This window comes from Barbatula barbatula, assembly GCF_947034865.1.
Source record: "Barbatula barbatula genome assembly, chromosome: 19".
Lineage (NCBI taxonomy): Eukaryota > Metazoa > Chordata > Actinopteri > Cypriniformes > Nemacheilidae > Barbatula > Barbatula barbatula.
The window spans coordinates 20,082,294-20,108,599 of record NC_136782.1 but is presented as its reverse complement, the minus strand read 5'-3'; positions in this window follow the sequence as shown (position 1 = coordinate 20,108,599).

The window sequence follows — 26,306 nt, the reverse complement described above, 5'->3', positions numbered from 1 at the left end:
GTCTCACTCCGATTTTGCGTAATAAACGAATAATAAGAAAGGTCATGTAAACGCGTAAAACGGTTTTCTTTTACCGGGAATACGGCGTAAGCAAAACCTGCTCGGCAGAGGTAGTTTTTTGTTCATTATAACTTGCGTTGCATGTAAACACTTTACCGGGTTTCTCGCAGTTTAGTTTATGTGTGCATGTCTGACTGCACAAAAGTAAAAGTTGCAAACGGAAGTAACAATAAAATAACGCACAAAAGTCTGTTCTCGAATCATGCAGTTGATGAAGAAACGCAGAAATGAAAAACTATTCTTGCAGCGTACTGCAAACATGAGAAGAGATGTACAAGTACAGCTACTGACCGATTTCCCGCAGCATTTTTAATTACTGGACGGAGATGTAAACGCTCAGTAGCCGGTTTATGCACGTAAACACGTGAACACTGTTCTTTTTATAAGCAGCTTTCTGCTTATTTTGTGCATGTAAACGTACTCGGTGAGAAAAGATGAAAATACTAATCGTTTGGAAACAAGTTGACCATGTTAAGCATGAGAAGCCAGCACGTTAAGCATTGTAAAGAAGTCAGAATGGGTGACATAGCATGTTACCCGATCTTTAAGGAAAGGTCAAAGATCTGCACCAGCCCAAATGAGGACAGCGGATGGCTTTAAACTGCAGCTTGTTACCGTGGGCAACAGAGGCGGTAATAAAAATCAAGGCAAAAACAAGATCAACAGCACAAGATCTAAAGTCGCTTCTCTGGCCCCGCATACACACCCAGAGTTTAAGAGGTAAATCGAGTCTGTTTAATGGCCATGTCTGAGCAGGACAGAGAGAGTGGTATATTAAATTGACTTCAGAGATTTATTCCTCTGATCAAGCTGAGAGAAAGAAAGAGAGAGAGATAAAGGTCTCATGCTGAAATAAACACGATCGTTGCAGCCTGTGCGTTTGAGAGAGAGATGCACTTTCGAGCGGAGAATCCAGAAGAAAAAATATCTTCTCTATAATGTCTTAAGTGTTCCTGGACAGCAGTGAGATTAAATGAAGAGCTAAAGAAAAGTCTCAGGAGGACTCAGAGGAGATCTTAAAAACATCTCACACTATGCTTAAATATGCACGTGTCAAAATGATGGAAATTATTACAGCGCTCAAGTATTGTCTACATATCAACGCCCAACAGACCAGCCCGTTACACAATGTGTGTGTGTTCATTTGTATATATTACTGCATACAACGTCTAGTATAACCAATGTGGACATGCCCATCAACTACCACACAGATATATACAAACTCAAAGATTGCAGACACATACTCTTAAAAGAGAATAAAAACCGCCCGCTTGGGTTCTCATGACCGAACTATGTTTCTCGCTGTTTATATTTTCCACAGGGAGAGAGAGAGAGAGAGAGAGAGAGAGAGAGTGAGAGAGAGTGAGTATGTTTAAGTAAGGACATTTTTGGAGGTAAGAGTGAGACAATTCTGACCTTCACCTTTAAGGGAATTAAAGGGCCACACTCCATTTGTGATTGTGGGTTTGTGGGTTAAAAACAGAGAGGTGGAAAAATGTGCGAGACATAATGATGAAACTATAACAAACTCCTTCTGGCAAAAGCATCAGCAGATTCCATCAGAGATGCTTCTGAGAGGCCAGCGAGCATTGCAACAGAGCATTTTCTAGTCATCACAAAGAATGAATTCAAATAAAATCTACTTAAATGACTTGCATTGTTGCAAAGAAACTTTACAGGAAACACACTAGAAATTATAATAATAATTATACAAATAGAATAATAGAAATCATATAGTCGATTTTGAGCTGATCTTAAAATATATGTAAAGCATTGGTATTGTGTTGTTAAACATGAATATGAACTTGTTTTCACTGCAGTATTCAAGATCTGTTAACCCCTACAAGACACATTAAATGCACATATGCAAAACATGTGAATACAAAGAACACAGTTTGGAGGGGAGACGTGAACCGAAATGTTTGTCAGTCAGAATTGCTTGCATGGACGTTATTTGTAACTCATTTTGGAGAGTAGCCTATAATAATCCAAAAAGTTGTGGTTTATTCATATTTTTAGCTCATAATGTTGAATGACACTTTTTAATAAAGTGTTTTGTTGTAGGAGTATGTGCACATTAAACAGAATGAACTGTCATCTATTGTACATGAATGTTTTCGGAGATCTCTTACACCTGAGTATGCCGTATATCAGTAACAGTTGTGCGTCCTGAACTCTGAGATCGCTTCAGTCGGGGCCAGCAGTGTCTGAAGGTTCCGGGATCGTCCGTTCTCATGAACACGTAGAGGAAACAGTCCACAACTGGAGTAATCATCAGCAGTTTCTCAGTGATTTGAATCAAATGTCCATTTTTCACGTCAAAAACAAAATAAAGCAGCAGTGCAATATTATAGGGGAGAATTAAGAATGTGTAACTCAGGAGCACAAAGAGCAGATTCACCAGAACGAGCTGCTTCTTTAGGGATGTGACTGCTTTCGAATGAAAGAGAATCCTGCAGGCAATTGCAAAACAAAATAGGATCACAACGTAAGCCACGGAGGTCAATATACACAACAGTAAAAGAAAGAAATAACTCAAAGTCCACCAAAACAATAATAGGATTGAAGATACAAACCAACCGGCCAATGAAACGTACACCAGACATTTCGTCGATGTCAGGGAACTGGTAAGGGAAGAACCCAGGTGCAGGCAGACACGGGGATGAAGGGGTTAACAAAAGACTTTAATAAATAACAAAACAGAAAACAAACACCCACGAGGGGGTAAAAGACAGTACACAATAACAAACACTACAAACTGAAGACTAACACTCGACAGGACTAGAAAATACAAACACTAAGACTTGACTTGAGACGGCTTCAGGTACACAGTAACAAGACTGGCATATGAGTACATCCCAAGAAACACGTACCACATACAATGAACGAGCACAGGACAATGAACACGAGGATGTTTTATAGGGAGACAGACAAAGGATAATTAACAATGGGCAGGTGTGGGTAAAGAGACACAGGAGGAAAGCAATACTAGGAACGAGAGGGGCGGGGCCAATGACGAGACTGGAGAGAACACATATCATGTCCTGATTGAACATATGTTTCTCTCCACATAAAACACGTGGGTCTGTCATGATTCTGCCCCTAGACCAGAAAACCAAGACAAGATTAGGCAGAATCATGACAGTCGAGTTATGAGACCTTTGCCAAGCCGAATGAGCGATCAAAACATATCTCTCTACAGCTATACATAGCACGAAATACACGTTAGTGAGAATAGCCAAAAAAAACATATACAATCCAGGTTGTAACAAAGGCCATTTCAACATCAGAGATGTGTCGATGCATAATGAACTGACAATCTGAACCAGATCTGAAATGAGCAGATTTATGACGAAAACCGGAGCGGCGTGACCGGATTCCACAAGAACGTAAATTGCATGAACAGCCAAGCAGATCATAGGAAGCTCGACGCTCGAGACGATCAATGTGTAGATGAAGTTTGCGGTCACTTGGTCGTCAGAGTTAACAGTAGTGATGTTGTGTAGATCAGAAGCATTGCGCGTGGAAACAGAAGTCGTGTTAAACTCTGACCGGAGGGTCTCCATCATCTTAAAACAGATATGGAAAATTTGGTGGAAACGTTGTTTTCTTCTCCTTTTGAATTTGTGTCTTCTGATGTTAATGCCACTAGGTGTCAAAAGAAAACATGATATTAATTTGGAATTCAACAAATGACACAACAGAGAGACCCTACACAGTTCTTTCAAGCCGAGGTTGGGTAAAATATAGACAAAACCTATCAAGACCGCATCGACATACAGTAAATACTTAAAAGATGAAAGTATAACTCCTCTTTTGCTTTGAAATGAAGTTAAATAAACATGGCAGGTTTGTATGCAATACAAATTGTACACAACTAAAGACGATTCCTCTAAATTCCAAAACATAGCATGTTTAATTATTTAAACAAAGTATATTAAGATGTACAGAACGGTCCAATCTTACCGTCACAAGCTTGTTACTGTAACCTGCTGTAAGCTGAATCTGGTGCCATACAGTACAGAAGACCCCTGGCCATATTCATTAACATTATAAGTGCTTTTACCAGTGTTAGGAGATGAGATCAGTGTTGTCCATTGAGAACCACTAATTTCTCCCCACGGCCACCACTCCCTCATTTATGTGCATTAAAACTAGGGGTGTGGATCGTTTGGTCCCTCACTTTTCCATTCAGAATCGATTCTTGATGTACGAATTAGCATATTTAAGATGTCAGAGACTAGGTTTTGGTACTTTAGCTTCTACTGTAAGAACTGTCTGTCACGTATTTAATATGAGTTCCCAGTAAAGTCAGTCTCATTGATGTATTATGCTGTCAGACATTACAAACAATTACATAATAGTAATTAAACACGACTCATGTATGTAAACGACAGTCGCTTTCAAGCATCGCCACATCGTATGACAAAATCATCATACACATACATTAAAAGAGCGGTTATTTAATATTACTGTATTAGTCCCGTGAAGAGCACCCGCCGCGTCCGTCTGGCTAACAGTGCATATTTCCAGAAGTATGTTCATGTTCTTCCGTCTTAACGGTGACAGGGTTTGGGAAACACTATTTTGCACTGCGGTATAACCAGGGCTTAATTTGTGCCGGAACAAGCCGGATCCGGCATCTCCGAAATCAGATCCGTGACCTCATTTGGCAGATCCCGCTCCTCAAGCGCTAATAGGAAACAATCCTGTTGACCTGTTGCGTTTATATATTTAATTTAAAAGCACATATAATAATTATTATAATGTCAATAACTATTTTATTTCGATAATGAACAGCCTGTTGAGTTTAACCAGAATACTGATCTTGCAGCATCAGAAATGTTGCTATGGTCATTCTTAAAGGCCTGAGCAAAGTCGTCCACGTATTTCTGTAATTGTCTTCCCAAACAGCATGCATCCACAAAAGCACCGCATTAATTGTGTTTGGTAATCGTCGGCTTGCTCGGGTATTATTACATATGAAAATTATTATATTCAGTGACTTCTCTTACTTTTATTAAGAGAGTTTATTAGGAAGTGACGGTAGACTAGTTGAATGGAAACGGTGCTTTTTGGAAAAGTTTTCATGCGATATTCCAATTTTGCGCATAAGCTTATTTCGCAACATAAAATGGAAACTCTTTGTTAATGCAGATGGAAGTGGTAACACATTTGTGGTTCCAAATGAACAAAACTGTTTTCAGCTCTCATCTACTAACCACAAGCTCTGTAATGGGTTGCATTTGTTAGCATTTGTGCAGTTCTAGGCCCGTATGCAGTGGCGGCCGGCCAATAGAGGGCGCTAGGGCGCCGCCCCCTTAAGCCACAAAAAAAAAAAAAAAAAAATTAAAACAAAAATAGTAATAATAATGAGAAAAACATCAGTATGTCAATATTTGTGTGTTTTAAATATGGAATGCACCCAGTAATACATGTAAAATATGATACAAAATCATATTTGCAACCTTTCCTCTGCCTGTCTGACCGCTTCATCAGCTCTGGGGCGATAGAGAAAGCGCCCCAAGGAGGCGGGTCTATGTAGCAGTTAAGCCAATTGCTAATTTAAGATATGAATGTATGACATAAAATTTAGCCAATCAGCGTTCTTAAATAGAATCCAAGAAGGGCGATCATTTTATCGCCCCAAGCCCTGATAAAATAAGGACTGGGCTCTAGGGGCGCCATTTTTACTAAACGACAATGGCGAGCGCGGACGTTACTCCTCCAAGACCCAACCCTAACTCGGTGAAATCTCTCCTCCAAGATCCGTTTGAGAGGAGAACTTTGTCGGAGAAAGTTCGGGTGAAAGAGCTGGGCCCAGATCAACCTGACCTCTCAATCAAACAGCAGGCTAGCGAAAAAGGGAAGCAGTATATGCGAGGCTTCTCCCATAGCTGGTACACCAGGAAGGCTTGGCTAGCTGGGTGCACCCATGCTAATGCTTTATTTTGCTTTCCGTGCTTGCTTTTTAAAACGACGGGGACAGATCCAGCATGGACAGTTACCGGAGTGAGGGATATGAAGCACCTGTCAGAGAAGGTAAAGAAACACGAGAACACCAGGGCACATATGGATAACTCTGTAAAGCTAGCCATATTAGGAAGGGTGAACATTGCTACGCAGCTGGATGACGGCCACAGAATTGCGGTGATTTTATTGCGATGGTTACGGAAACAAAAAAGTATGGCACAGCCCCACCGAGAATATTTTTCACCAGCCGCCACTGCCCGTATGTATTAAACGTCTCAAATATGCCCCTAAGTGTAGTCTTAAACTTTGACTTAAGTGTCAAAAAACATATGATGGCCAAGCCATCTGTCTCCTCAGCGCCATCATAAGCCCCTAGTAAGCACTTGAGAGACCTCTCGAGCTGTCTTAAATATCTGGGAAAGTAAGAGTGATTCTTAGCTTTAAGAAATGTGATAACTTAAGTTTGGAAGTAGGAGTAAATGTCATGAATTCTCAGCACTGAAGACTAAAATGGCACTTCGAGAAGCTTGATAAACACGGGCACTGATCATTATAAAATAACCGTGGATCAATATTTTATATCTCAATAAAAACTCATGAATAATCTTCCATTATTATGATGATTCAGTTGTCATTGTTAGTATTTACTCTAAAGTATGCCATGAACATTATAAATCTCTGTACAGCTGTTAATGTGTTATACCTTGAAGGGTGATGCTTAAAGTTTACCCAACATATGGCAGACACATATCACGCAAATATGTAATACTATTAGGTGTTAAGAATGCACTAACAAAAGCTAAATAAAATCATATTTACAATACACATTGTTTAGTAAAAGGATCTTGATAAACAACAGCATTGCACAAAGAGTAACACATGGAAATAAGAAGTGCGTTGTGGCATCATGGGAGGGCGTAAGTTAGAGGAAAGATACATTCCCTTACGATGGCTGGAACAAGAGGGCGTCTTGGAAAGAGCTACAACTCCCAGGTTGCCACAAGCTGGGGGGCAAGATGGCTTCCTGTTAAGAACTACAAAGCCCTGACAGCCTGAACGAGAGGGACAGCTGCCAACTGACAAGATATATTGTTATGTGAGAGAAGGAGCTCTTGCATGGCTAGAAGAGGAAAGCAGTAAACAACTTAAAGTTGACCTTTTGATGCCGAAGAGACATACAGCAAATTGAGACTCCTTTTGTGGACACCCTGCATGCTTACTGGAGAAATTCTCATGTTGTATTTTTGAAGAAATGCCCCAAAGAAAGATCCTCGACCTCTCATAGTGCCACAGCGTGAAGATAAAAACAAGAGACATCCCATTCTGACGTATTACATCTTTTTAATAATAATATCATCTTATTGAATGTGTTTAAAGTAAAAAATCAAACCTTATGTTTTTAAAGGGCAAGCTTTCCAGATTGTGGAGCAACAACAATCTTCATTGGTTCTACTAGTCTCGCCTGCAATGAAAACCTTTCATTGGAGTTTAACAGCACTCTTTACAATAGCAGTGGATTTAAACTACCGTAACAACACATCAGATACAGCTTTTGCTTTCTAAGCACCGACAGCTTTGTATTCACATTCAACTTTAGTATTTTTAAGGCCGTTTTGATCTTTGCTTATTTCATTGGTGTGTACTTCTTGACCTGTGTAGCCGCTTCATGTGTACGCTATAATTCTGCCCAGTCAATTCAATTAAATGTACATACATAGTTGTGAACATGTACTGTTTTTTGCAAGATTGCATATCCATGGAAACCGACCAATGAGCTCAAGTTCAAATGAGGTGGCATGAGGATAACTTGTAAATCTGTAGAAGTGGCTTTCTGTGTTAATGAATGAAGAAGTGGCAACACATTTGTGGTTCTAAATGGACGAAATTGTTTTCAGCTCTCATATGCAAACCACATGATAAAAGCTTTCTAATGGATAGCATTTGTTAGAGTTTGTGCAAGGCTTTATTTATTCACAGATCCGTACATTATAAAAGAAGGTTTTCAGTCAGACGTCGTGTCATTCCTAAGACCTGGAGGAGTGAAGGTAAGATCAATATTTTATAACTGACTAGCCGCTTCACGAATAATTGACTGGGATTAAGACTTTATCTGAAGTGTTATGATCTGATAATGTGTATTTTACTGTATTGTGTATTTTTATTGTGTTAAACAGTATATGGTACTAAACACATATCACAGATTGCAATGCTCGCGTTTTAGCATACTGTGCCGAAGCCCGGCTCTATTCATTGCACAAATTTATCTGTTTTTAATACACATGATTCTTAATATAGCATTGTAGTTTAAGTAAATTTCAGTGCCTTTTTACAGAGCACAAACTCTTACTAACTGCTAACGTTTACTATATTTTTATTTATACTAAATTTACTATAATAAACCCATGGTAAAGGGGTTTGGTTCTGTAAAGAGGACCCAAGTGTGAAAACACCCTTAGTTGACAGTCGCACGTAATGAAATCCATGTGATGCTGTGTTTTGGGAAAAGGTCATTCTTTACTTGAAAAATAAGTACTGATGATTTATATTGATGACTACGTATTAAAGGTACATTTTTCCAGATACTAAAGTCACTATGTGCACAAGTACTTGCTGGTTTTTGATAAGCCAACTCGCGTACACAAAGTTTATAAATCATGGCACATTTTTATTTCGTCATTTTGTTTTATGTTTAAACAAACTTAGTAATACACTATTGGTGCTGTTAAAGCTATACATCAGAAAATTGAAGATATACCATTTACTGAGAGTTCACCAGAAGTTTTCTAGCTGGCCTACAATATTCTTCAGGAAGTTCAGTACAGAGGTGCAACCAAGACTGAAAATACAAAACAAAGCAGTGTAATTTCCAAAACAATAAAAGCCCCAAATGTGTGCTAATTTGTAGAATTAAATATTTTGTTTAAAATATTGTTGTTTTTTACGTTACAGACATTAACTTACAATTTACAGTGTGTTTTTCTTCTCTTTTATATGGTAGGATGAAGACGAGCATGTGAGAATAAGAAGTGCATGAAGATGAAAGGACAAGAGGCATTTTCTATACCATCTGATAATGCTGATTCAATGTGCTTTAAATGACAACCAATGCGTTCGTCAACGTGTCTAAAAAATTGTAAAACCTAGGTCTGGCATTTACTTGCATGATAACAACATATCGTCATCCGTGGTTCATTTCTAAGTCTCACCTGCAATGGAAACCGATGTCTTTAACACCACAGTTTACAATAGCAGATCTGATATAAACTACAATAGCTCCTCGACCTTACAATATACAGCCGATATTATTTATGCATCGATCATCTTAAGCATTGAAATTCTCTTGATCTGTGCGGCCATTTACGTAGTTTTCTTTCTCATCAAATCTGGTCAAGGCGCTCCGGTGTTTGTCATAAATCTACTCATTACAGACCTCATAATGATTGCTTGCGCTACACCAGTTATTTTCTTCGACAGAGTAGAATTATATTTCATATTACCTTTCTTTATGACTTTATTAACTGGTCCGTATTTCACGACATGTGTAGCCGTAGAGCGATATCTTCTGATCGCTCATCCTGTTTGGTACAGATCTCACCGCTCGGCAAAATGTATCGTGTGCACTTCTCTGATTGGCTGGTTATCTGCATTTATTATTTCTCAACTTGGTCTATTATTCAGAAATTACCTGTTGGTGATCATGCCCTTAATTTTTTACATCGTGATCATTATTTGTTTTGTGGGTGCATACAGAGCACTCTCTCATTCTCAATCTGTAACTTCTGTTAAGAGGCAGTTAGTGTTGGTCAGTTTGTTCTTTGTTCTGCTCAGTTACACCTTCACAATCCTTCCTATCATTATTTTAAATGTGCTGTATTTGATCATTGGTTATTCAACTAGTTATGGTTACAAACTTGCTGTTATTCATCTTACGTTGAACCCGATTGCGGACTGTGTGTTGTACTTGTTCATGCGGAATGATGTTGGGAATGCCTTCAGGACGCCTCACTGCTGTCCCGGACAGAGAAGAATTCAGAGAGAAATTCCACTCACAAACCTAACCGATGTACAGCGCCATCCCGTGTGAGAGATTTACACCAGACTGATGCTTGTCCTTTATAATCAAAAGAACATAATACACATCCTTACGGTTGCATGTCACATATATTCGTGGGCATCTAATGCTGTGAATCTAATCATCATGTTTACTGTGATATCGTGATTTATGGATTGTCTGTATATCACTTGTAATGTAGCAACATACAGTCATGAAGATATTAATATGTCAATATATGATATCTGTGAGATTTTTTTTTTATTATTTCGGGCATTTGCACTTACAATCTAAAAAGTTGCACATTTAAATGCAAAATTTCCATTAAATAATGTTGAATGAAGAAACTCAATCAAATCAATCTGCTAGTATTGGGGTACTAAACTACAACTTTGATCAATCTATGAATAAATAAATTAATATATGAAATGCTAACCAATCTGGTCGTGTGACTGTGCTGTTTTTTCTACGTCAGTTTGCACAATGTAAACGTGCAATACACACTCGTGACAAAGTGAAAATCCAAAATCCAACTACAGACAGTCAATGTACAATTACGATAATACAAACCCGACACATTACTTTCAGAGGGGTTTAATATTCCATGTGCATTTGTGTGTGTGTGTGTGTGTGTTTGAGAAGTGGGGTGTTGCTCATCAATTATGAATGCGAACATGATTTATTAAGCTACATTTAGCAGTTCACCAGTGAAGTGAGGAAGCAAAAGAAGAGATGACAGAGGAAAGATAATCGTGAAATCTGCTTCCCTGTTGTGGAAAGTGAAAGGTAACGCGTTTCATGTTTGTCCTGAATTCTCAAAACCCTGAAGATTCTCAGTCAGTGAGGTACATTTAGTCATTTAGCAGACGCTTTTATACAAAGGAGGGGAGCAATAAGCGATATGTCAAATATGTCAAAAAAAAAAAAATACAAAGTTACTAGTTTCAACGAAAGAAGTATTCGCCGAAGAGATGGGTAAAAGAATGTGATTTTACCAGGCGTCAAACACACTTCCTCACACAACAGTTGAGACACGCTTGAGTACACACTGAAGCGAGGGACCGACTTAACCACCCCCTACAAGGACCGAATGCAGGCCTCTGTTTCCCAGAATGCAAAGGTTACAGAGCTACTGGCCACCAGCCAATCATCAGTCAGGGATCTGTTGACTGTTGTCCAATCAGCAAACACAAATCTATTGGTTTCTGGACAATCATCAGACACACATCGGCTATTCTTTTAATCTATTTCCTTATTGATCCATCCAATCCAATATGTGCTTTTTATTTCCCCTTTTTTACGTTTCCTGCTGCCCACTTCCTGTTTCTCTCCTTATTGATTCCTCCACAACACTTCCTTTCTAAATTCTTTCATTAAATTCTCTCTCTCTCTTTCCTTTAATCCTCGCAATAGTGGATTCCAAGCAGGGTTGTAAATCTGTTCTCATTTTCAGAGTGTGATCAGAGAGTTAAACAGCAGAATGCACAGAAAGAAAGAACAGAGGGAGAAAACACAGAGAGGGGGTGAGAAAGAGAGAACAGGGCAAAATTTTAAAGAGAGAGAGAATTTAATAAAGAAGGAGAGAGAGGGAACACAAAGAGAGAATAGAAAGAGAGTGAGCAGCAAAGGGAAAGAGAGAGTGCAAGATATGTATGAATTGGTGATTGATTTATTGGTGAGGAGGGCATTTAATGGTCCTTTAATGCAAAAAGAGCATTAATCAAACTTGTACCTGTCCATCTCTCTCTGTCTGTGTGTGTGTGCACTCAAAAAAATAAACTTGGTTGGTGTCAGTTTTACTAAATAATTTATTGTTCACTTTACTTAAAAAACACAAGTAACTGCATAGAATTAATTTAACTTAGTAATTTCAACAAAAGACCGTGTCTTGTCATATTTACTTTAGACATTTTTGTTCAGAATACAAATCATTGTTCAGTGAAACGCACAAATACAAGAAAACCAAAACGGTATGTCCCTTTGCACACACCGTATGCAAATGCAGCAGCGCCAAAGACAGACGAACGTTGTCGTTGAGAGGGGATGACGACATTGGCGACTTAATTTGTGAGGTATGAATATTTTGCTTAAATCATTTTCCATCCTGAAAAATACTGGCAATAAAAGTTTTATTACGTCGAGATGTCAGTTTATGTCAGAGAATATACGTGTTTTGCATTTTAGATGAGATGAGCTGAGCTGAGCTGTGAAAGGCAGACGAACCAGATCGAATGTTTTGGGAACTTTGTAAGGTATTAATATTTTGAAATCAGTTGACATCTCGATAAATGCTGTCAAAAATAATTAACTGATGTAGAAGACCAAATAGTATTTGCACTTTACGTTATGGGTTTTTGTCGGAGTCTTGAAATGCAGGTTGAGTTTTCTTTTTTCTTTCAGTGCATAAAATTAACTTAATTATAAAAAAAACACTGTTTTGTCATTTCTTTCAGTGGATAAAATATGTTTAACTAGTTATTTATATTTAAAAAAATAATTGGCCGTGTCTTGTCATTTTAACTTTAGGTGTTTTTGTTCAGTCAACAAATCATTGTTCAGTGAAACGCACAAACACGCACAAAAAAAACAGGATGTCCCTTTGTACACAACGTATGTAAATGCAGCAGCGCCAAAGACAGACGAACGTTGAGGAGCTGACAACAGTGGCGACTTTGTGAGGTATGAATATTTTGTTTAAATCATTTGCCATCCTGAAAAATAATACCCAATAAAACACTATGTAATTGTATTACTTTAATATGTCAGTTTATGTCATAAGCTGCGGTTAAACGAAATGAATTCATTCCGATAGATGATTTTCTGTTTGCATGAACGCAAAATAACGTTAAGTTAATCAGATTGATGTGCGCGTTTATGTTGCTTATGACACTGAAATGTATATTTTCATATTTTCACGTGCGTATAGGACGCACAAACCATTACTCAGTGCGCGTTTATGTTGCTTATCACACTGAAATGTATATTTTCATATTTTCACGTGCGTATAGGCCGCACAAACCATTACTCCGTCAGAAGCAACCAACGTGCAGAACATTACAGTTTCAAAAAGCAAGCGATCACGTGATTTGACATGACTCGGAGAGCTTGCATTCTCAAAGCACTTTCTGTGTATCTTAATTAAGATAATGAGAAGCTCATGAAGGAATATATAGTAAGTTATCCAAGGAATTATTTCTAATCATAGAAAGTTCAGTATCTACTAGACTAGATATTAGTCTTGCCATGATGTCATAATTTTCATGCCGGTATGCTATCTAGGGGTGGGCGATATGGCAAAAAATCTTCATTGCAGCCAAACGAATTTCCCTATTTTAAAAACAAAGCCTTACAAAGTAACAAAAAGAATGGCAGACATTTAGCCCAAAGTGGCGAAGATGGCATTCAAAAAAGAAATTAGATTTACAAATGAATATTAAATGAAAAAATGTACTTATGGTTGCATGATACTACGATATTTATTCAAAAGCACATCGTGGAGACAATTTAATCGCCCATGATCAAAAATAGTGATATCGCACACCCCTAATGCTATCCTTAGTTGAAACCGGTAATACTTGTATTGGTGCTGGTTGGACTCTATGGGTTAATAGGTGGGGCTATTTGGTAATTTTCAGTGTCAGGTACTGAAGGCAAGGACTCAAATAATAATGTTTTAATCAAAAAGCAAGACAAGAAGCAGAGCTTCAGACAGTTCAGGGCAAAGCAGATGCAAGGTCAGGCAGGCAGGTGGTCAGTCGAGGTGCAATCAGAGTCAGAAGGGATAATCCAAAAGAGGAAGCACAACAGGCAAGGGTCGGTCGAGGTGCAAACAGAGTCCAGAGGGAAAAGGCAAAACTCGTAATCCAAACCGGGGCAGACTAACAGAGAGAATCCGGATCTAAGCGGCAGCCCAGTCCAAAACAATAATCCAGTGCAAAAACTATAACTAGAAGAGAGCAAGGTTAGCATAAATAATCCAACAAGGCAAGAGGCTAGAGTGAGGTAGTTAATACAACGCAACAGCAACGAAGGAGAGAAACAGAGAGGAATATAAAGGGAGGAAAATAATGAGAGCGATAAGAAACAGCTGTTCGCTGCTGAGCCGCTCAGCTGATTGCCAAGCTGCATCAGCTGTGCACATGGAAAGGGGAGTGAGAACATGAAGGGAGATCAAACCCGGGACCTGACATTCAGTGCACAATTGCATACACAACATAAGGCAGTTTGATTCTAAACTTTAAGTTGTATTTTTATTTAAACTAATATTAAAATAAAACATTAAATTACACACTTAAATTAGTTCAAGCTAAAATTAAGGACCCATTCAGTATGGGTGCATGCATATTCCGCATGTTTCCTGTAGTTAGAATCAACAGAAAAGAGGGAGCATATATGTGATCTAAAACGCATATTAAAAATATTACACTTGCCACATATACAGTGTAAGAAGCCCTTTAAGTGACTGTCATTTTTTTAAACCTATTCTATTCATTATGATATTAATATAGGACGTGTTGTTGTCAAAGTAGGTTTCATGTTTTAAAACTAATTAACTTTTGTTATTTGTTTTAGGACAATGACTTGGAGAAAGCTGAGAGAGACATGGCTAATACAGTCATTGGAATTTTCATTGTCCGAGCTGAAGGTGCAGGACCTCAACAACCACCAATGGATGATGGGATCATTGTTGAAGGAGTGAAAGTGCTTCAAGATCTACGAGATGTCACCAAGGCTTGTGCTCTCCTCTTGGGAGTAATATATACCTTGAATCTTAGCTATCCATGTGATCTCAAGTACACCTTTGAGTTTCTTCAAAAGGTGTTACTGGAACTTGATGCAAGCAAACTTTCACACAAAATGCAGGTACTTACAAATAAACTTATGGAATAATTAACTGATGTTTAGTTTAATTCCAGTACAATACTGCTGTTTGAAAAACAATATTGTTTTTGTGTTTATTTTTTTGGTATAAAAAAACATGCCTCATTCCTTTCTATGAGGGTCAAGTTCTGTAGCACTTGGGGGGGGTTAGACACGAATTGTCATGCTTGTAGAATTTATTGAAGAAAAAAAAAAGTGCAAGACTTGTTTGTATTGCAAATAAAAAGCTATTTGTTTCTGAAAAATTGTAAGTCTGATTATTTAATGGTTTTCTTGAACACTTGTATGGCTTCTATTTACAAAGCAACTGAAATCCTTAAATGTTTATTGCACACTAAATGTTCGTAAATTTAGCATAACATTAAGTATATTTAATAGTGACTTTACTAGGATTTCTTTAGTTCATACAACATACCATTATGTATATGTAATAGTGACTTTACTAGGTTTTCTTTAGTTCATACAACATAACATTATGTATATGTAATAGTGACTTTACTAGGATTTCTTAAGTTCATACAACATACCATTATGTATATGTAATAGTGACTTTATTAGGATTTCTTTAGTTCATACAACTTAACATTATGTATATGTAATAGTGACTTTACTAGGATTTCTTTAGTTCATATAACATAACATTATGTATATGTAATAGTGACTTTACTAGGATTTCTTTAGTTCATACAACATAACATTATGTATATGTAATAGTGACTTTACTAGGTTTTCTTTAGTTCATACAACATTTATATTGTCAACTTTACACAAACTTTTTTAGTAAATACAACTTACATTTTGTTTGTTGAGATTACTTGACAAAGCTCTGTGGAACCCACTTGACAAAGTTTTTTTAAGTAAATCCAACGTTTAATTTTTTTGAGTGTGTGTGTGTGTGTGTGTCCATCTGGCAGAGATCCCCGGCCGAGATGCGCTGCACTTCACCGAAGATACCAAACGAAGCACTTATGCAAAAGTTCTCACTGCGAGTCTTTTCATCACAGACGCTCATTGCATAAAAGAGTTCATTCATCACACAGAGCAGACAGCATAATGCTTTAACTGTCTGTGTACTAAACAAGGATTGATCTCCTTGCATTCATCACAAGCCAAAAGCATATTCACATCTTCATTCAAAGACAAATGATATTCCGACACATATGCACAACCCCAGGCGGTCTACAGTACCTGAAGAGCGCTATCTGTTCGCAACCCCATTCATCTTAAAGGCCGACTGGAGCGTGAACTTGACACGACATGCTTTCTTATTGGCTTGCAGTTCTTGGCAGTTTTTGGTAGCCAGTCACCTGTGCCGTAAACACCATGTGATGAATCACTGAAGAGTGATTGGCCGATGGCACTGCAAGAATGCTTCCTGAGTAACTCAACAGCGAGTATCCTTTCCGGTGATATCACATGAGTGAATTCCATGCTTTTAAAAACACTCTCTAAAAAAACTAATTCTACCGCACTAAAATATTGGCGAGTTACTTGTTGCGTAATCTGAGTTTGGGCTCATTTCTGTGATGTCATCGCAGAGCTGTCCATGGTCCTGAACGCATCTGCGTTAGATGCTTCAACACGTCACGTTCGTCTTGTTCATTTTATGTCAAACATATGTCAACATGAATTATTGGGTTTTATAGTGTTACATACTATGACTTTAAAAGGATGTTCTTCATACTACTCTTTTTCGTGTTGGTTATTTTGCAGACGCTTTTATCCCAATAAACCGCACTTTCATCATTTTAAGTGAAGAAACTGCATATGTTTGTAAAAACAACCAAAAACAGTGCATCTACATAGTGTGTTATGGAAACCTAAGTGTCATCACCACGACGTTCAGAGACCAATGAAAGTATGAGTCATTGTGGAATGTGAGGATCCGCTCGGCTATGTTCGTGTCTGCAATGTGGTGCTGCACATACAAACGCATCAGTCAACACGAGTGTAAGAGGCATTACAGTATTTGACATATTGCTGCATGTGCTTCGTATAAAAAAGACAGACTAATTAATTGTTACACTTTATTTGTAAGTGATTATTGTAATTATAAGTGACAATAAAATCTTGTCAAACAAGAAAACATCAAACCAACTAACATCCTACATAGACACCCATCAAGTTTCAAACACTTAATTTAGAAAATTATTCACTAAATCTACAAGTGTGTTATGAAATATTTCTTCAACAAAAAATGCCACTTGTGTAGCAAAGTTTTTGGGGCCACTGTATATCCAAAACACAATGAAACAATTCAAGAGACCGAGATAAACCTCTGTCGCATGCATAATCTTAATCAAAAGGTGAGAAAAACAGTACGTCTTTTGAAAAGTGTTTAATATTACATACAGATCTGTTTGTACATCTAAATATTTTATCAAAGAAAATTTGCTTCCCGTCGGGCTGTCATTTCTCTCAGGAAACATGTTTATTATGCTCATTTGAATGAGATTAAGGGGAGGGATGTGTAGAAAACAGAACGCTGAATCAGGTGTGCGAGTCTTCAGTGGTTTCATTCGCCAGCTCTCTCAAATCTGGGTGATTAGCGCATGGCTACATTTCATTAGCCTCTTTCTCTGTGCGATAATTGAAAATGCTCTCACCATGTCTAATCAATATCACACAGTTTTGTGCACTCAAAGTCTGATTATGGACAAGAGAACCTGCGGTCACACACACACACACACACACACACACACACAACTAAACACACCACAGCAGAGAACACACACAACAGCAGAGATCACACACAACAGCAGAGATCACACACAACAGCAGAGATCACACACAGCACACACACACACACACAACAAAGCAAATAGACAACAAAGCACTTATACACAAACAACACATTTACATTTAGTCATTTAGCTGACGCTTTTATCCAAAGCGACTTACAGGGAGTTCAGGGAGCAATAAAGCGATGTCATACAGGAGCAATAATACAATAGGTGCTAATACAAAAGCCAAGTCAAGTCAAGTCAACTTTATTTATATAGCGCTTTTCCCATTTTTCATTGTTTCAAAGCAGCTGTACAAGAAAACTTTGACCATAAGCGAAACATATAAGGTTATGCAAGTCAAAACACAGGTCAAATATCCGACAGACTATAAATTCCTATATGCAGTGTTAATTAAAGAACTATAAAATTCTAGCAATCCCTCCCCGGCCAGGCAAATAGTGCAAAACAGTATGCTAATGTTGGTGAGGAACCCAAAACTCTATTGGAGGAGAAAAAAAACCTCAGAGGGAAACCAGGACTAACCAGGGGATTCCAGTTCCCCTCTGGTAAAAGCTGCAGCCTCTGCACAAGTTTGACAGTGCTTGCACAACAAAGCAAAATAAAATAAAATAATACCTGTGGATGGAAAGAGTTAGTTTTTTTTCTTATTTGTCTATCAAGTATTCACAGAAGAGATGGGTTTTAAGTCGTTTTTTAATGTTGTGAGAGATGTGGTTGATCGGACCGAGTTAGGAAGAAATCCAAACACGCAGCAAACACACACAAACAACACAGCACATACATACACACACAGCAAAAATCCAAACACACACACACACACACACACACATACACAAATACAAACAACACACGCAGCAAAAATCCAAACACACACGCAGCAAAAATCCAAACACACACACAAACAACACAGAACATACATACACACACAGCAAAAATCCAAACACACACACACACACAAACACAAACAACACACGCAGCAAAAATCCAAACACACACACAAACAACACAGAACATACATACACACACAGCAAAAATCCAAACACACACACACACACAAACACAAACAACACACGCAGCAAAAATCCAAACACACACACAAACAACACAGAACATACATACACACACAGCAAAAATCCAAACACACACACACAAACAACACACGCAGCAAAAATCCAAACACACACACACACTAAACAAATAACACACGCAGCTAAAATCCAAACACACACACAAACAACACAGCACATACATACACACACAGCAAAAATCCAAACACACACACACATACACAAACAACACACGCAGCAAAAATCCAAACACACACACAAACAACACAGAACATACATACACACACAGCAAAAATCCAAACACACACACACACACAAACACAAACAACACACGCAGCAAAAATCCAAACACACACACACACTAAACAAATAACACACGCAGCAAAAATCCAAACACACACACAAACAACACAGCACATACATACACACACAGCAAAAATCCAAACACACACACACATACACAAACAACACACGCAGCAAAAATCCAAACACACACACAAACACTACAGCACATGCATACACACAGCAAAAATCCTAACACACACACACATACACAAACAACACACGCAGCTAAAATCCAAACACACACACAAACAACACAGCACATACATACACACACAGCAAAAATCCAAACACACACACACATACACAAACAACACACGCAGCAAAAATCCAAACACACACACAAACAACACAGAACATACATACACACACAGCAAAAATCCAAACACACACACACACACAAACACAAACAACACACGCAGCAAAAATCCAAACACACACACACACTAAACAAATAACACACGCAGCAAAAATCCAAACACACACACAAACAACACAGCACATACATACACACACAGCAAAAATCCAAACACACACACACATACACAAACAACACACGCAGCAAAAATCCAAACACACACACAAACACTACAGCACATGCATACACACAGCAAAAATCCTAACACACACACACATACACAAACAACACACGCAGCAAAAATCCAAACACACACACAAACAACACAGCACATACATACACACACAGCAAAAATCCAAACACACACACACATACACAAACAACACACGCAGCAAAAATCCAAACACACACACAAACAACACAGAACATACATACACACACAGCAAAAATCCAAACACACACACACACATACACAAACAACACACGCAGCAAAAATCCAATCCAAACACACACACAAACAACAGAACATACATACACACACAACAAAAATCCAAACACACACACACACACACAAACACAAACAACACACGCAGCAAAAATCCAAACACACACATACACAAATAACACACGCAGCAAAAATCCAAACACACACATACATACACAAACAACACAGCACATACATACACACACAGCAAAATCCAAACACACACACACACACACACACAAACAACACACGCAGCAAAAATCCAAACACACACACAAACAACACAGCACATACATACACACACAGCAAAAATCCAAACACACACACACATACACAAACAACACACGCAGCAAAAATCCAAACACACACACAAACAACACAGCAAATGCATACAAACACAGCAAAAATCCAAACACACACATACATACACAAACAACACAGCACATACATACACACACAGCAAAATCCAAACACACACACACACACAAACAACACACGCAGCAAAAATCCAAACACACACACAAACAACACAGCACATACATACACACACAGCAAAAATCCAAACACACACACACAAACAACACACGCAGCAAAAATCCAAACACACACACACAAACAACACAGCAAATGCATACAAACACAGCAAAAATCCAAACACACACACACACATACACAAACAACACACGCAGCAAAAATCCAAACACACACACAAACACTACAGCACATGCATACACACAGCAAAAATCCTAACACACACACACATACACAAACAACACACGCAGCAAAAATCCAAACACACACACAAACAACAGAACATACATACACACACAACAAAAATCCAAACACACACACACACACACAAACACAAACAACACACGCAGCAAAAATCCAAACACACACATACACAAATAACACACGCAGCAAAAATCCAAACACACACATACATACACAAACAACACAGCACATACATACACACACAGCAAAATCCAAACACACACACACACACACACACAAACAACACACGCAGCAAAAATCCAAACACACACACAAACAACACAGCACATACATACACACACAGCAAAAATCCAAACACACACACACATACACAAACAACACACGCAGCAAAAATCCAAACACACACACAAACAACACAGCAAATGCATACAAACACAGCAAAAATCCAAACACACACATACATACACAAACAACACAGCACATACATACACACACAGCAAAATCCAAACACACACACACACACAAACAACACACGCAGCAAAAATCCAAACACACACACAAACAACACAGCACATACATACACACACAGCAAAAATCCAAACACACACACACAAACAACACACGCAGCAAAAATCCAAACACACACACACAAACAACACAGCAAATGCATACAAACACAGCAAAAATCCAAACACACACATACACAAACAACACACGCAGCAAAAATCCAAACACACACATACACAAACAACACACGCAGCAAAAATCCAAACACACACACAAACAACACAGCAAATGCATACAAACACAGCAAAAATCCAAACACACACATACATACACAAACAACACAGCACATACATACACACACAGCAAAATCCAAACACACACACACATACACAAACAACACACGCAGCAAAAATCCAAACACACACACAAACAACACAGAACATACATACACACACAGCAAAAATCCAAACACACACACACACAAACACAAACAACACACGCAGCAAAAATCCAAACACACACACACACTAAACAAATAACACACGCAGCAAAAATCCAAACACACACACAAACAACACAGCACATACATACACACACAGCAAAAATCCAAACACACACACACATACACAAACAACACACGCAGCAAAAATCCAAACACACACACAAACACTACAGCACATGCATACACACAGCAAAAATCCTAACACACACACACATACACAAACAACACACGCAGCAAAAATCCAATCCAAACACACACACAAACAACACAGAACATACATACACACACAACAAAAATCCAAACACACACACACACACACACAAACACAAACAACACACGCAGCAAAAATCCAAACACACACATACACAAATAACACACGCAGCAAAAATCCAAACACACACATACATACACAAACAACACAGCACATACATACACACACAGCAAAATCCAAACACACACACACACACACACACAAACAACACACGCAGCAAAAATCCAAACACACACACAAACAACACAGCACATACATACACACACAGCAAAAATCCAAACACACACACACATACACAAACAACACACGCAGCAAAAATCCAAACACACACACAAACAACACAGCAAATGCATACAAACACAGCAAAAATCCAAACACACACATACATACACAAACAACACAGCACATACATACACACACAGCAAAATCCAAACACACACACACACACAAACAACACACGCAGCAAAAATCCAAACACACACACAAACAACACAGCACATACATACACACACAGCAAAAATCCAAACACACACACACAAACAACACACGCAGCAAAAATCCAAACACACACACAAACAACACAGCAAATGCATACAAACACAGCAAAAATCCTAACACACACACACATACACAAACAACACACGCAGCAAAAATCCAAACACACACATACACAAACAACACACGCAGCAAAAATCCAAACACACACACAAACAACACAGCAAATGCATACAAACACAGCAAAAATCCTAACACACACACACATACACAAACAACACAGCACATACATACACACACAGCAAAATCCAAACACACACACACACAACACAGCACATACATACACACACAGCAAAAATCCAAACACACACACACAAACAACACACGCAGCAAAAATCCAAACACACACACAAACAACACAGCAAATGCATACACACACAGCAAAAATCCAAACACACACACACAAACAACACACGCAGCAAAAATCCAAACACACACACACAAACAACACACGCAGCAAAAATCCAAACACACACACAAACAACACAGCAAATGCATACAAACACAGCAAAAATCCAAACACACACACACACATACACAAACAACACACGCAGCAAAAATCCAAACACACACATACACAAACAACACACGCAGCAAAAATCCAAACACACACACAAACAACACAGCAAATGCATACAAACACAGCAAAAATCCTAACACACACACACATACACAAACAACACAGCACATACATACACACACAGCAAAATCCAAACACACACACACACACAAACAACACACGCAGCAAAAATCCAAACACACACACAAACAACACAGCACATACATACACACACAGCAAAAATCCAAACACACACACACAAACAACACACGCAGCAAAAATCCAAACACACACACAAACAACACAGCAAATGCATACAAACACAGCAAAAATCCAAACACACACACACACATACACAAACAACACACGCAGCAAAAATCCAAACACACACATACACAAACAACACACGCAGCAAAAATCCAAACACACACACAAACAACACAGCAAATGCATACAAACACAGCAAAAATCCAAACACACACATACATACACAAACAACACAGCACATACATACACACACAGCAAAATCCAAACACACACACACATACACAAACAACACACGCAGCAAAAATCCAAACACACACACAAACAACACAGAACATACATACACACACAGCAAAAATCCAAACACACACACACACAAACACAAACAACACACGCAGCAAAAATCCAAACACACACACACACTAAACAAATAACACACGCAGCAAAAATCCAAACACACACACAAACAACACAGCACATACATACACACACAGCAAAAATCCAAACACACACACACATACACAAACAACACACGCAGCAAAAATCCAAACACACACACAAACACTACAGCACATGCATACACACAGCAAAAATCCTAACACACACACACATACACAAACAACACACGCAGCAAAAATCCAATCCAAACACACACACAAACAACACAGAACATACATACACACACAACAAAAATCCAAACACACACACACACACACACAAACACAAACAACACACGCAGCAAAAATCCAAACACACACATACACAAATAACACACGCAGCAAAAATCCAAACACACACATACATACACAAACAACACAGCACATACATACACACACAGCAAAATCCAAACACACACACACACACACACACAAACAACACACGCAGCAAAAATCCAAACACACACACAAACAACACAGCACATACATACACACACAGCAAAAATCCAAACACACACACACATACACAAACAACACACGCAGCAAAAATCCAAACACACACACAAACAACACAGCAAATGCATACAAACACAGCAAAAATCCAAACACACACATACATACACAAACAACACAGCACATACATACACACACAGCAAAATCCAAACACACACACACACACAAACAACACACGCAGCAAAAATCCAAACACACACACAAACAACACAGCACATACATACACACACAGCAAAAATCCAAACACACACACACAAACAACACACGCAGCAAAAATCCAAACACACACACAAACAACACAGCAAATGCATACAAACACAGCAAAAATCCAAACACACACACACACATACACAAACAACACACGCAGCAAAAATCCAAACACACACATACACAAACAACACACGCAGCAAAAATCCAAACACACACACAAACAACACAGCAAATGCATACAAACACAGCAAAAATCCTAACACACACACACATACACAAACAACACAGCACATACATACACACACAGCAAAATCCAAACACACACACACACACAAACAACACACGCAGCAAAAATCCAAACACACACACAAACAACACAGCACATACATACACACACAGCAAAAATCCAAACACACACACACAAACAACACACGCAGCAAAAATCCAAACACACACACAAACAACACAGCAAATGCATACAAACACAGCAAAAATCCAAACACACACACACACATACACAAACAACACACGCAGCAAAAATCCAAACACACACATACACAAACAACACACGCAGCAAAAATCCAAACACACACACAAACAACACAGCAAATGCATACAAACACAGCAAAAATCCAAACACACACATACATACACAAACAACACAGCACATACATACACACACAGCAAAATCCAAACACACACACACACACACACAAACAACACACGCAGCAAAAATCCAAACACACACACAAACAACACAGCACATACATACACACACAGCAAAAATCCAAACACACACACACAAACAACACACGCAGCAAAAATCCAAACACACACACAAACAACACAGCAAATGCATACAAACACAGCAAAAATCCAAACACACACACACACATACACAAACAACACACGCAGCAAAAATCCAAACACACACACACACATACACAAACAACACACGCAGCAAAAATCCAAACACACACACAAAACACAGCAAATGCATACAAACACAGCAACAAACCAAACACACACAAACAACACAGCACATGCATACACACGCTGCAAAAAGCCACAAACACACTCCAGTAATGGTCTTCTCACATAAATGTGTGAAATATGCTAATGATTGCTGAAAAGATGGCTTGGATCACATTATGACAGTCATTCCCTCACTAATGATGACATAACCTAAACACTTTTAATTAAAGAGGCGTATTTATAGAGTGCACTGGAGTTTTTGTGTGGGAAAAAACTAACTCAAAAGTTAGTAGGCTACAGCATCTCTCCCTCAGTTTCATCAAATGGCCATATGCCAGCCTCAAGTTCTGTTGGGATAATTCTTTATTACAGTAATTGTGATGCATTACAAAGTTATTTCATAATTCTCTCTTTGTCACTAGCTGAAACAACACCGGCAGCAATCGAACTACATAAGTGTCAAACGCTGGATTTATTTGATGTTATACCTATATGCATACAGCATAAACCTTATGAAACTGCTAAATGACAAGCATATACAGTACAACAAACTTTGAAATACAAAAATCTCAAATAAGCCTTTCAATATCTTCTATACAGCTGTGAGATCACAAGAGCAAATTAAGACTATTGCCCAAGTCTACGGTTTCTCAGACTTTACATTCATTCTCTTTTCCCATGCTATGAAATGATAGAAAATCATACATTTCACATGCTTCTCTTTCAGGTTACATTACGATTAAACAACAAGGTCAGTCGTGTGACCTTCATCCGACGTCAGATTTTTCTTCACGGATTTATTCGATGAATAAGAA